Source organism: Cryptomeria japonica, chromosome 5 (assembly GCF_030272615.1).
Source record: "Cryptomeria japonica chromosome 5, Sugi_1.0, whole genome shotgun sequence".
NCBI classification, from domain to species: domain Eukaryota; kingdom Viridiplantae; phylum Streptophyta; class Pinopsida; order Cupressales; family Cupressaceae; genus Cryptomeria; species Cryptomeria japonica.
Genome location: NC_081409.1, coordinates 918,271,465 through 918,285,397, shown reverse-complemented (window position 1 = coordinate 918,285,397; position 13,933 = coordinate 918,271,465).

Below are 13,933 nucleotides of genomic sequence, written 5' to 3'. Positions count from 1 at the left end.
AGATCATACACCATAACAAGGATATTTATACATGGAAAACCTCAAAGAGGAAAAACCACGGTGGGATTGGTGACCCATAATATCTATCCACTGGCCAAATGAATAAATATTACAATAGGGGCTTGCACATGTAGGAAGGCCAACAACCTAGAGCACACTACTCATCACAAAAGGAGCCTCACTGACTACAAACACCAATTATGAAGTTACAAACAAAATTTTGAACTCTGAAAGTGCATCTACTATGCTAGATGAGTTCTATTTAAAGCACAATTTGTATCGGTTTTTACTGTGTCCTCCCTTATCAGTATCTTGCTTTGCTTCCCAAGCCTCTAAACCAATATCCAAGACCAACTATAGAATATTACATTCACATTTTGTCGATCAAGATCGATCGCATAATATCACATCACTATATTTCATTTAATTACCAAAATAACCTAACCAAACTGACTTAAATACCCTTCCCAAACACAAACATAAATGTCTTATGTCGGCTTGCAATAATATTGCAATTTATTTACATGTTGGTCTAGACAAAAATGAATGCATTGAACTTTGTGACCGATGCGCTGATCACTGTCGTGTAGACCTACCGGATCAATCTCCTATGTTAGCCTCATATATTGGTTCCTAGTTTTTTGGTTTCCCTTGTCTGTCGGTGTCAATTCCTTGTGTGTTGGATGACTTAAATTTTGGCTGCCAAACAATAAAAATCGGTGAGTATCAGTTAAGTTACCAACCCAAAATGGTGTGTGTTGCCATCAATGACAACACAACTAAACCGGATGAGTGTCAATTGCCAACAATATATATATAGATAGAGAGAGAGAGAGAGAGGGAGGAGGTAATTCAAAATTGTTCTAATATTGAGGAATTCCATGAGAAGAGAAGATGGAGCATAGGCATGAGGGCTATTGAACTCAAGGTATGACTGAGAGGGGGGGTGAATCAATCTAAAATAGAAATTAATGCAATACATAAACAATTAAACAACCACACACATCAAACACATGAACACCAAGATTTTCTACATGGAAACCCAAAATAGGGAAAAACCATAGTGAGAACCTACCCACAAATAATATATTTGCTATGTATATTAGATTTTACAATGAAAAGAGTTCACTGCTATGGACTTACAAACCAAGGCTAACTATTCTTTGGGCAAGATACAAAAGAAGACTTGCAAACCTGAAGTTAACTGCAATAGGTAAACATACAAAAATGATATGGAAAGATGGATCTCCTAATCATGAAGTTGTCCTTGAACTCTACATCAAGTGACCAACATCAACACACAACTCAAACCTCAACTGCCAATGCTCTGTCTCATATCTCTGTAACAGTCTCAAGACAACTTGCATATCATTCAAACACAACTCTTCTTCTATACTCTTCACCAAACCTCACTGACTATCTTCACGTCACACATCTGCACTCCACTCCTCATCACTCACTTAGCTCAATCGCATTCATCCTTACATACAAGATAGATCATCAAAGCTTGAACCAAGGCAACTTGAACCAAAATAAACCTTCTGTGCCAAAAACATAAATGTTGATCCACTCTAGGAGAAAGATGGGACCAAAACACATCTTCCAAAGATCAATCTGTCAGCCCACAATCACTAGAACATAACAAACATCATATCAAAATGCTACACGTCCATATAAGCAATTAACAGTCAAAACATCTTCTCCAATGAAAATAACTCTAATCTGGATCTCCACATGATATAATGAGAGCCCATAACACATCAAACAATCTTTCACAAATCATATCCGGACCTAAGGATATGTCTAACATAGAATATCACAACTAGCTATGATTAATGCCACAACACTCGAAGACCACAACAATATTTGTGGACCACAAAACTATCATATTCATAATACCAAAACTATTTCCAAAGAAGATAACAATAACAAAAAACATTTTATGGACCCGAACACTTTTGGAACAACCAATAGAACAACTACATCACCAACACAACAAGATATCTTTGCATGATAGACATTCCAGACCAAAACCAACACTTCTGGAACAACCAATAGAACAACTACATCACTAACACAACAAGATATCTCTGCACCATAGACATTCCAGACCAACACCAATCTAGAACAACAAGTTTGATATCAATGACAACCACAACAACATATACTTCCAACAATCTCCTCATTTGGCATTGATGGCAACACTTGACAACACAACTAAACTCAACTTGCAACCAAAAATGTAAATTTGCAAAATAATACTACTCTATCTCTATCTCTCCTCGAAACCAATAAACTTCTCTATCTCTCCTCAAAGATCAGAAACTTCTCTATCTCTCCCAAAAGATGAAAAGATTCTCTATCTCTCCCCCTTTTCCATTAAGGACAAATGCCTCAACAACACTATGCACACCAGTACTCCCCCTGAGAGAAGCCACATCATAAATCCAGGAAAAGAAATAGGCATGAAAGCTCCCCCTGGAAAGATGCATCTCCATATTTACCCTAGCCAGGAGGGGCAATAACCCCAAGATTATCCCAAAGAAACTCAAATGTATCCTTTGCCAACACCTTAGTGAAAATATCTGCAACCTGCTCTTTTTTAGAAATTTACTCCAACCGAACTTCCTTCTCAATAACTTTCTCCCTAAAGTAGTGACATCTAATTGAAATATATTTTGTTCTTCAATGCATAGCTGAATTCTTCAAACTGTTTATTGCACTTGTATTGTCACATATAATAGGAATTTCTTCATCATAAGTTAACTTGATATCTTTAAGAGTTTGTCTCATCCACATTACCTGAGTACAACAAGATGCCGCTATAATATACTCTGCTTCAGCAGTAGATAGGGAAATTGAATCTCACTTCTTGTTGAACAATTTGTCCCCCAAAAAGAATGCACCACTACTAGTACTCTTCTGGTTGTCAACACTTTCAGCCCAATCTGCATCAATATAAGATTTCAACATGAAATCTCCATTTTTTTTACCAAATTCCAAAATTTGTGCAGTACCTTTCAAATATCTAAAGATTGTTTTCACAACTTGCTCATCTCTCACCTTTGGATTTGCCTAAAATCTAGCCACCATACACAACCTGCATGATATCTTGTCTTGACACAATCAAATACAATAATCCACCAATCATCGACTTGTACTTTTTCTAATCAACTTCTAGAGACTCGTCATCTTTCCTTATTTTCATCCGATGGTTAAAAGAGTTGTAACAGGTTTGCAATCATCAAAACCAAATTTCTTCAACATTTCCTTCACATACTTGCTTTGAGAGATAAAAATTCCATTTTTAGATTGAATAACTTGCAACCTAAGAAAGAAAGACAACTCATCAATCATTGACATCTCAAATTCTTTCTGCATCTCTTTAGCAAACACTTTGCATAAACTATCATTTCCTTTGAATATGATATATCAACATAAACTATAACAATTAACAACTTATATTCAATAATCTTGAAATAAAGCTTACTATTTGTTGCACCTTTCCTAAAATTCTGTTAAAACAAATACATATCCAATCTTGCATACCAAGTTGTAGGTGCCTATTTGAGTCCATACAATGCTCTCTTCAATCTTCAAACCATATATGGTTCTTCTATCATTTTGAATCCATCCAGTTTCTCAATAAACTTGTTCTTCTTGATCTCCATTCAAAAATGCTAATTTGACATCTATCTGATAAACTCTAAAATTCTCTTAAACAAAAAATTCAAGAAACAACCAATCAAAAAAACAATGCAAGAAACATACATATAGCTTCCATCCTTTCTACCAGAGCAAAATTTTCTTCAAAGTCTATGCCTTCCACCTGAAAATATCCTTTACATACCAATCGTGTTTTATTGTTTGTCACTTGTCCTTGCTCATTCACCTTATTTCTGAATACCCACTTAGTTTCTATTACATTCTTGTCCATCGGTCTAGGTACCAACTCCCAAGTCTTGTTCTTCTAGATTTGATTTAATTCTTCTTCTATTGCTTTTACCCAAATTTCATCTTTACTTTCTTCCTCATAACTCTTTAGCTTAGTCATTGATAGAAAATAATAATAGGCTTGTTCTTGAGCTTCTGTAATCTTCCTTCTTGTCTGAACACCTTTTGTCTTGTCTCTGATTATCTAATTTTTTGAATGAAGCTTCTGAACATACTTAGCAGGAAATTTTTCCAAGTCTTCGTTCTCTTCATCTTCATCATTTGCTTCATTCTCTTTGCTCTCTTCTAGATCACTTGTAATTGCTGAAACAATCTCAACCTTCTATGCTAGCAAACATTTACTCTCCTTTCTATTCTAGATGTAGTATACATGTCTACCTATTCTAACTGCTTATGCAACTCTATTAAAGTCTTCTCTTTTTTTATCACACATCTACTGCTACTCAACAAAACTTCATAACCTTTTCTACACATCTGACTAACACTTAACAAACTATGTTGCAATCCTTCAGCATAATAAACATAATCAATTTTATGCTTACCATCAATAGAAACACTTCCAATACCCTCAATAGTTGCACCATATTCTATAGAAAATTTCACTGATCCTCCATCATACTTCTTGACATTAATAAACTTGTCTTTATCACCAGTCACATGACTCTGAATCCATTTACTGGTTCTATATTAGCATGCAATACAGTCTTTACTGATCTCTCTTCTTCCGGTTTCTCAAGGCATCCTCCTTTTCTTCAATTGCTAGAAACAAGGATTCTTCATTCAAGTCATTATCAACTTCATCTTCAAATGTATGTTCCTCAATAAAACATAAGCCCTTCTTCTCTTTTCAATTAAAATTTCATCTTCTAGAAATATTTTTTTTATCATCATCATCTGATCTCTTATAGTCCTCTCTATAAGTGCAATTAGAAGCATAATGTCCAATTCTACCATAAGAAAAACATTTTAGAGGCAACTTACCTTTTTATTTTCCAATGCCTCACTGCAATCTTCTCACAAAGTTTTATCTAGCTTCATCTGTATCTCCACTGCATTCTATATCATCATGTCTTGAAACATTAAATGTTGCTTCTTTCTTTTCTCCTTTCTCTTCCTCCATTTCTAAAAGTTCTGATGCAGGAGCACCGAAGTAGTTTATCCGGTTGGAGCAAGAGCAAGTTGGAGTAGTTCAAACTGGTTGGAGCAGTTAGCAGTGGAGTTGCTTGGAGATCGTTGCATTTCTTCATGTTTGAGAGTTTAGCGTTGTGGATTTGGATTTATCACCTTGATTTTATTATCTTTAACATATTCAAGATTCATGGCATTTGGATTTGTTTCTAGTGAGATATCGATTTCAGTATTGTTTCGATATTGGTGTGTTCTTACCGATTGGTCTTGCAGTGAGAAAAACGAAGCCGAATGGGGTTGCAGATGGTTTCTGTAACTTGCGGATCATTGAGCGATGTTGTTTTGGGCCTTGGCCAATGTTCTCAGAGGTCCACGTGATTTTCTATGCATTTTGAAGATGTTCTTGGTGATTTAGGTCTACATGTTATTGTTTACACGTTTCATCTTGAACCGATTGGTCTTTGGCCGACTTGATCGATTTGTTATTGCTTGCAGTTGGTAAAAAGGAAATTTTTGAGATTCATTTTAGGGGACAGAGGCCAAAGGAAGAAAGGATCAAGCAAATATTTAGTTATCAATGAGTTTCTGGTCTCGGGGGACTGAAACCCAAAGGGGTTGAGGTCCAGATCAGTGCTCAACTGGGCAGACTGTTATCAGAGGCCGAATCGATGAGAAAAAGATCTGCGGATCTTAGATTTGTGTTGTAAGCATTGTTTTGTAGTCCTGGGCTACAGTCTAACATGTGTAGCAGTTGAAGGCATATGTAATTCATTAAATGGTTGTAATGATTGATTTATCTGTTTACCGGTTATATCATGTGTTACTTCTACCGGTTAGGATTTCTCTTTATATGTGTTGGTTAACATATTGTCCTTCTTAAATACCTTTCAAAAATGACTCCCAAATGCTCAAATTGAAAGACAAAAACAAGAACCAACAATTGAGTCACTTATAATCGTAAGTGCAAGTGCTCTCTAAATTTTGATATGAAGGTATAGCTCCCTTCGTTGGATAAAATGTATATTTTTTTAATATGATTTTAACCAGAAAGCAATAAAGGAAAACTAACATCTACCCATAACCATGAAAGTAGATGTGAAAAAACAGATTTATAATGAAGTGAATGAAGATAAGTAAAACACAGTTTAATTACCCACACCCATGAAAATACCCTTTCCAATAGATCAAAATTATCGGGGCTCTGATCGAATCTCTCTGATGCCTCAAAGGACAAGGGGGATCATAATACCCAGACAAAGAGCTAACAACGGATTTCTTTCCAACATACAAATTATTTCTGAAATCAAAGTTTCAAAATTAAATGCATACACAGTTTAATGTAACAAAAAAGACAATGAAAGGTAATCACAAGAGAAACAAAGCTCATTGTAATCAAAAGAAAATATTGACAAATGCATAGATCAACAAAATCTTCTTTATTCCATCAATGCCAAAATGTGAGCTCAGAGACTCAACACTTCTGAAAATAAAATTGTGCAGTCTAGAAAATAATGATGCCCCCTCTTTTTTTATAGCAAACCCAGAAGAATAAAAAAAAGAAAACCTTCCTCTTTTCCTTCATTACATATATATAGCCTCTCTTTATTTATTTTAAAGAGACTTTCAGTTATCAATAACTCATTCTTGAAAAGATTATTAATTAATCTTTTCTTTTATCTTTTATCTTCTTCCCGATAACTCTTCTTTTTTTTAGCTTCAAATCTTTTATCCTCCATTCCTTTCTAAGAAATATTTATAGAAAATTTAAATTAAACATATATAATTATGCGTTGCTAGGTGGACATATTTTTTATATCTCCAAGATAAATTATTATCTGGATCTCCATTTCAAAAGAGTCCCCACCATGAGCTTCTCATAGTAATATTTTTCTTAGAATTTTGTATCGACTCGTACTCAGAGATCAATAACTTTTGAACACGATAATATTTTGTCAATCACTCTATGAGGATTTAGAAAACTAGGTTTTCTAAAACATATCAAAAATTCAGCGCGATCCAACAGTTCAACTGATAGTTATGCCCCCACATAGAAACTGATTTTTCTGTCTCAGAAAATTCTTGATTACAGGTTGCATTGAAAATTACAAATAGTATACATGCCAAAACTTACACATGAATCACCACTTTGAGATGACATTAAAATTGACATTAATTAGCTTTAGGAGCACCTCCAAAATATATAGAGCCTTGGACAAATCACCATTATTAGCTTGTTTGGTAAATCAACATATTATACTACAACTTATGCCAATGTTATTGGATTATTGAACTCAAACACTCTGAACCTACATCTATTTAATCTGATGAATCTTTGAACTCTGAATTTGAACCTTTGAAATTGGACCTTCAACTTTGAACTTTGAACTCTAAACTCTGAACTTTGAACCTTGAACCTGAACTTTGAACTTTGAACCTTGAACCTGTCGGGTTCAATCAGAACGTTCAAAAACATAGACTCTGCCCACAATATGCTTCATTTATCACTTTGTCTTCATATTTAGCTATGCGTTGAACCTTTGAACCTTGAACCTTGAACCTTGAACCAAAGAAGGTTCAAAGTTCAAGTTCAATGACCAAAAATTACAAAGACCTTACACTCATAAAAACTAATGCTACGATACAACCCGCTCTGGTTGAACTCGAACTTTGAACTTTGCAGAGGTTCAACCGATAGGTTCAGTTCAAGCAAAACTTTAAAAAGACAAAAACCAAGAATTATACAAGGCCTGACTAAATGAACACTCATTATGTTAAGGACGTGGGAGACATATTGAAAGTGAAAACATATAGGGTAACAATTTGTTTACCGGTTATCTCTTGCATTATATCTACAAGTTGTCGGTATCTTGCATGGTGTTTTATGTTATAGGCTACAAGGCAGGGATGTCCTTCATTGGATTTCCCTACTTTGACTGCGTCAAATGGTATTAGAGTTGGTTGTGAACCTTGAGGCATTCCTTGATAACTCAATGATGAAAAGTGAGTACCAAACCGATACTGAGAGGGAGGGGGGGTGAATCAGTACAAGCACAACAACTTTTTCTGAACCGGTTTGATTGCAAATTGTAAACTACTGGCAATCCCTAACACCAGTCCGAACCAGATTATTATCGGTTAAACATAGTGCAACTATGAAAGACATGAACCGGTCAATCTTCTTAGCTTTCCATACAACCTACTCCCTCATTTCCACTTTGTCCTTATGCATAAACCGATAATCTATCATCAGAGATACAATGATTTACCACTAAATAAGAAATAACAAAACATCACATGGAAGAGGCATCACACATGACACATATTTTTCACGTGGAAACCCAACTGGGAAAAACCATGGTGGGGATGAATACCCACAAGATGTTTTTGAACTCTTTAGAAGTTCACTCTGTTAGGAGCCAGGTCCGGTTAAATATTGTTACAACAGGTTCTGTTAAGAACTAATCCTATTAGGAATCACCCGGTTAAGGGATGGCTAGAATGCCCAGTTAAGGGTTAAACCCTGTTAGAGGTTACCTTGTTAGAGGATTTTATGAACTCAATGGCTTTGAGTCACCCTGTTAAAGGATTTACAACAAGTTGGTTAAAGCTACACTATTAAGGGATTTTCCAACCGTTGAATTGGTTAGAGATCAACAAGTATCACAATGATCTGGTAATAGCACTCAATGCCAATGCATATCCGCTTTAGTTCCTTCCTTCTGCACATACACTATGCAAGTGTCAATCTTCTCAACTAGTCTGGCAAGAATCATGTATCTCTGCACATAGATACACACACAACATTTGCCAACAACCTTAGCATGAAACACCACATCAACCTTATAGGAAACAGATAGGTCGGTAGCATAAACCCTAAACCCTAAACACATAGGTTGAGAAATTTAGTCAGTTCAATCTTGACCATTGAACACTTTGCATTTGAATACAACGGTCTTGAACAGATCTCAATACATTCTCCATCATTCATTCTTCGCTGCTTCTTGGAGGCGATAACCCATCACGCGTTATCCACCGTTTGTAGAGACTTCACACATTCCCGAGGTAGATAGGATCAATCTCCTTCATGCAAGATCCTTCACGCGCACAAGGCTGACATGGTGACACGATCTAACCTCCATTACAATGCTCACTTCAACCAAAAACCCTGAGACTAAGACTACCAACCGATAGTCATTCCATATGAACCCTTGATACAAAACATTCCATATACCAGTTCTCATTTCGACATATCGGGTCTGGTTCACAACATCATACCGGTTCTCTTGTTCTCTTTTCAACATACCGGTTCACTTGGACAAGCATACCGCTTCACTTTTTCACATATGCTAGTTCACAACATCATACAGGTTCTCTTTGTCAGTTGCTTAACTTCAATATATCGGTTCACTCATCATATTGACATCAATGACAATATACAGTATTAACACGTCATCAAACTCTGTACATATGCCAACAATCTCCCCCTTTGGCATTGATGGAAATATACATAGATATCTCTCTTTCTACATCACATCTTCTCCCTATTGTTGCAAATATGTTCTTCGCTTCACATCTTCTCACCTTATGACAACAATACCAAAGTGGAGGCACAAGCTGCCCTATTCCACTATGTTGCTCCCTCTGAGGAGTAGCATCCTGCAACACATCAATCCTAAAATGATATATCAATGGAAGACCTGACTGATGTGGAGCATAGACTTTTAATTTACCTCTTGAAGTGGTAGCACCCCTAATTCACCTCTCAGATAGGTAAAGGTAGCCTTTGGTAGAGGCTTGGTGAATATGTCTGCTAACTGCTCCTTACTGGAAACATGTTCCAATACCACCTCTTTGTTCTGAACCTTTTCCCTCAAGAAATGATACTTGAGTTCAAAGTGCTTGGTTCTATCATGTAAAACCAGATTCTTGGAAATGTTAATTGCACTTGTATTGTCACAGAATATACTTACTGGTTTAGATACAGGAACTTTGAAGCCATTCAATACATGCTTCATCCAAGTAGTCTGGGTGCAGTTCATAAAAGTTGCAACATACTCCGCTTATGTTGTAGATTGAGAGATACAACTCTGCTTTTTACTCATCCATGAGACTAGTCTACCACTGAGAAAGAATGAACCACCGGTTGTGCTCTTTTGGTCATCCACATTACCAGCCCAAATAGCATCTGTGAACACTTTCAGGTTGAAACCATTATTGTATGGATACCATAATCCATAGTCAATAGTTCTCTTCAGATATCTAAGAATCCACTTGATTGCTACCAGGTGATATTCTCTTGGGCTTTTCTGAAACCAAGCGGTAATACCCACTGCATGTGCAATGTCCGGTCTGCTATGCACTACATAATGCAAATTACCAATCATTGATTGGTATTCCTTCTCATTTACCAATGTTGATTCATCTTCTTTTGATAGTTTACAACCGGTCACCATTGGTGTACCAACCGGTTTACTGTCTTCCATGCCAAAGGTCTTCAACATCTCTTTGACATACTTGGATTGAGTAATAAAGATTCTATCTTTCATTTGCTGAATCTGCAATCCAATGAAGAACTTAATCTCCCCTATGAGTGACATTTCAAACTCCTTCATCTCATCTGCAAAGTCATGACTCATCCTGTCATCTCCACCAAAGATTATGTTATCAATAAATACTTCATAGATCAGAATCTGATCTCCTTCTGATTTCAAGTAGATATTGCTATCTTCACTTGTTCTTTCAAATCCAATCTTCACAAGATAGGAATGCAAGCATTCATACCATGCTCTTGGTGCCTGCTTCAGTCCATATAAGGCTTTATGTAGCCTACACACCATGTCACTATCTTCTGATAGGGAAAACCCTTCTGGTCGCTCTATATACACCTCCTCTTCAAGTATTCCATTTAAAAATGCAGATTTTACATCAATTTGGTATACCTTGAATCCTTTAAAAGTTGCAAATGCAAGAAGCATATGAACTCCTTCCAATCTTGCTACTGGAGCAAAGGTTTCTCCATAGTCTTCTCCTTCTTCTTGGGTGTATCCTTTACATAATAGTCTGGCTTTGTTCCTTACCACTGTGCCATCCTCATTTAGCTTATTTCTGAAAACCCATTTGGTTCCAATGACATTTTTATGCTCCGGTCTGGGTACCAAAGACCATGTACCATTATTTTCTATCTGATCAAGTTCCTCCTCCATAGCCTTGATCCAGTCTTCATCTTTATGTGCCTCTTTGAATGATTTTGGCTCAAATTCATAGATCATACATGAGTTTTCTCTTACCTTTCTTCTTGTAAGAATTCCTGCATCTTTGTCTCCTACGATCTGCTTTGGATCATGATTGAGTTTGACATACCTAGGTATGTTCTCAATAGCTTCCTCTTGCTTTTCTTCATTAGCGTCAGCATCTACTGATGTAGGAGCACAATTACTGGTACTGGGCTGATTTGCAACCGGTTCCCAGAAAGTTACTACCGGTTCATTTCCTACTTGCTTACTACTGATTCCCTCTGATTTCTCAGAATTTTCATCAACCCTAACATTGATGCTTTCAACAATTCTCTGAGTCCTATTATTGAAACATTTGAGAGCTCTACTTTCTGTGGAATATCCTAAGAATATTCCTTCATCACATTTTGCATCAAACTTGCTCTGATGTTTACTCCTCTTGATATAGAATTTGCTACCAAATACTCTAAAGTAGCTTACCACAGGTGTCTTACCAGTCCAATACTCATAAGGAGTCTTATCCTTTTCTTATTTGATGAGTACCCAGTTCATTGTGTAGACTGCAGTGCTCACCGCTTCTCTCCAAAAGGTGTGAGCGACCTTTCCTTGGATCAACATAGTTCTAGCCGCTTCAACCACAGTCTAGTTGTTTCTCTCTGCTAGGCCATTCTGTTGTGGAGTCTGGGGGCCAGACAGATGCCTTTTGATGCCATTTTCTTCACAATATTTGTTGAATTCACCGGAAGTAAATTCCCCTCCTTGATTAGTTCTAAGGCATTTGATTCTTCTACCACTTTCCTTTTCTACCAGTGCTCTGAAAGCTTTGAACTTTCCAAAGGCTTTATACTTGTCCTTCAAGAATGTGACCCACATCATTCTTGAGCAATCATCTGTAAGAATCATAAAATACCTATCTCCCTACACACTCCTAGTTTTCATAGGACCACACAAATCAGTATGCACAAGATCAAGTAAGTTGTCAGCAGTGAAAGATTTACCTTTGAAGGTTGAGGAAGACATTTTCCCCAGTTGACACTCTCTGCACAAAGGATTTTTTGGTTTGCTCAGCATCAGCAATCCTTTAACTGCCTTGATCTTACTGGCCTTTACTATGTTATCAAAGTTTACATGGCAGAGTCTCCTATGACATATCTAGCTATCATCAAACTTATCCATAAGACATGTACTTATATTTGCATTCAGCTGAAATAAGTTACCTTTGGTCTACATATCGATGGCCATCAGTTCACCATTCTTTCCTTTGATTTTTCACACTCCATTTTTGAATTCCAGAGTGAGTCCACTGTCATTCAGCTAGGCAACACTCCATAGATTGTGTTTGAGACCTTCCACCCAATACACATTGTCAACACTGCTCTTTCCATTCAGAGAGATGGACCCTCTGCCTTTGACCATACATGGTGCATCATTACCAAAATGAACCACACCACCATCATACTCTTCCAGAGATATAAACTTGCTCCGGTCACCAGTCATATGGTGAGAACAACCACTATCAATAATCCACTCATTGGAATTATCAAAGTGGGAGACAAGAGCCTTCTTGTCTAACACATCCTCCTTGACTACAACAAACACAATATCTTCATTTTCTTCATCTTTTGATTCCTCATCTATGACACCTTCATCAACTGCTACAAAATAGTTTCTCTGGTTTCCTCCTTTGAATTTCTTGAACCTTTCTGGTTTGTCCTTATTGTCACCATTAGGACAGTTTATAGCAATGTGTCCTATCCGGTTACAAGAAAAGCATTTCAAAGGGAGCTTTCCTCTGTATTTTCCAGTTCCCTTAGAAAGTTTCTTGGCAAGAAGAGCTTCAAATTCCATCAAAATCTCCTCATCATCCATTTCTCTGCTCTATCTTGGTTCACCACTGGTGCTTGCTTCTTTTCCTTTTCTGGATGGTGCAGCAGATGCTCTAAAAGTTGATTCAGTCTTCTGAACACTTCCATCGAAAATGTTTAGGTCATAGGCTGTTAATTTTGCAATGATGGAGTCTAGGGATACCTTAGTCTTGTCTTTTGACCTCAACTCCTAAATAACAGCAACCCTTATTGCATAGACCAGTAATAAGGACCTCGGGACTTTACTAATAACAGTAGAATCTTCCATTTTCCCTCCTGCACTTTTGATGTCTCCAACAATAGTCTTGATTCTTATTCCATATTATTGAATGGTCTCACCTTCAACCATCCGCATGTCTTCAAACTTCCCTCTAAGGCTTTCTTCCTTAGCTTGTTTTACATGCTCATCACCACCATAGATATTCTCAAGAGTATCCCATACTTCCTTGGGATTTTCTTTATCCTAGATATCAATAAACTCAATGTCAGATAAGTTGTTGATTAGGGATTCCATGACTTGCCCATTCTCCTGTATCTCTCTCTTTTGATCATCGGTGAGAGTACCAGTAGGAATAACATAGGCATTTTCAACATAAATCCATTTTTGAGCACCCATGCTTCAGATGTATATCTTCATTCTGTCTTTCCATATTTTGAAATTGTCTCTGTTGAACTTTGGACCTTCCCTCTTCATCATTACAATAGGATCTTTCCCTCAAACGGTTAAGCTTACAACACAGAGGACCTAGAGGG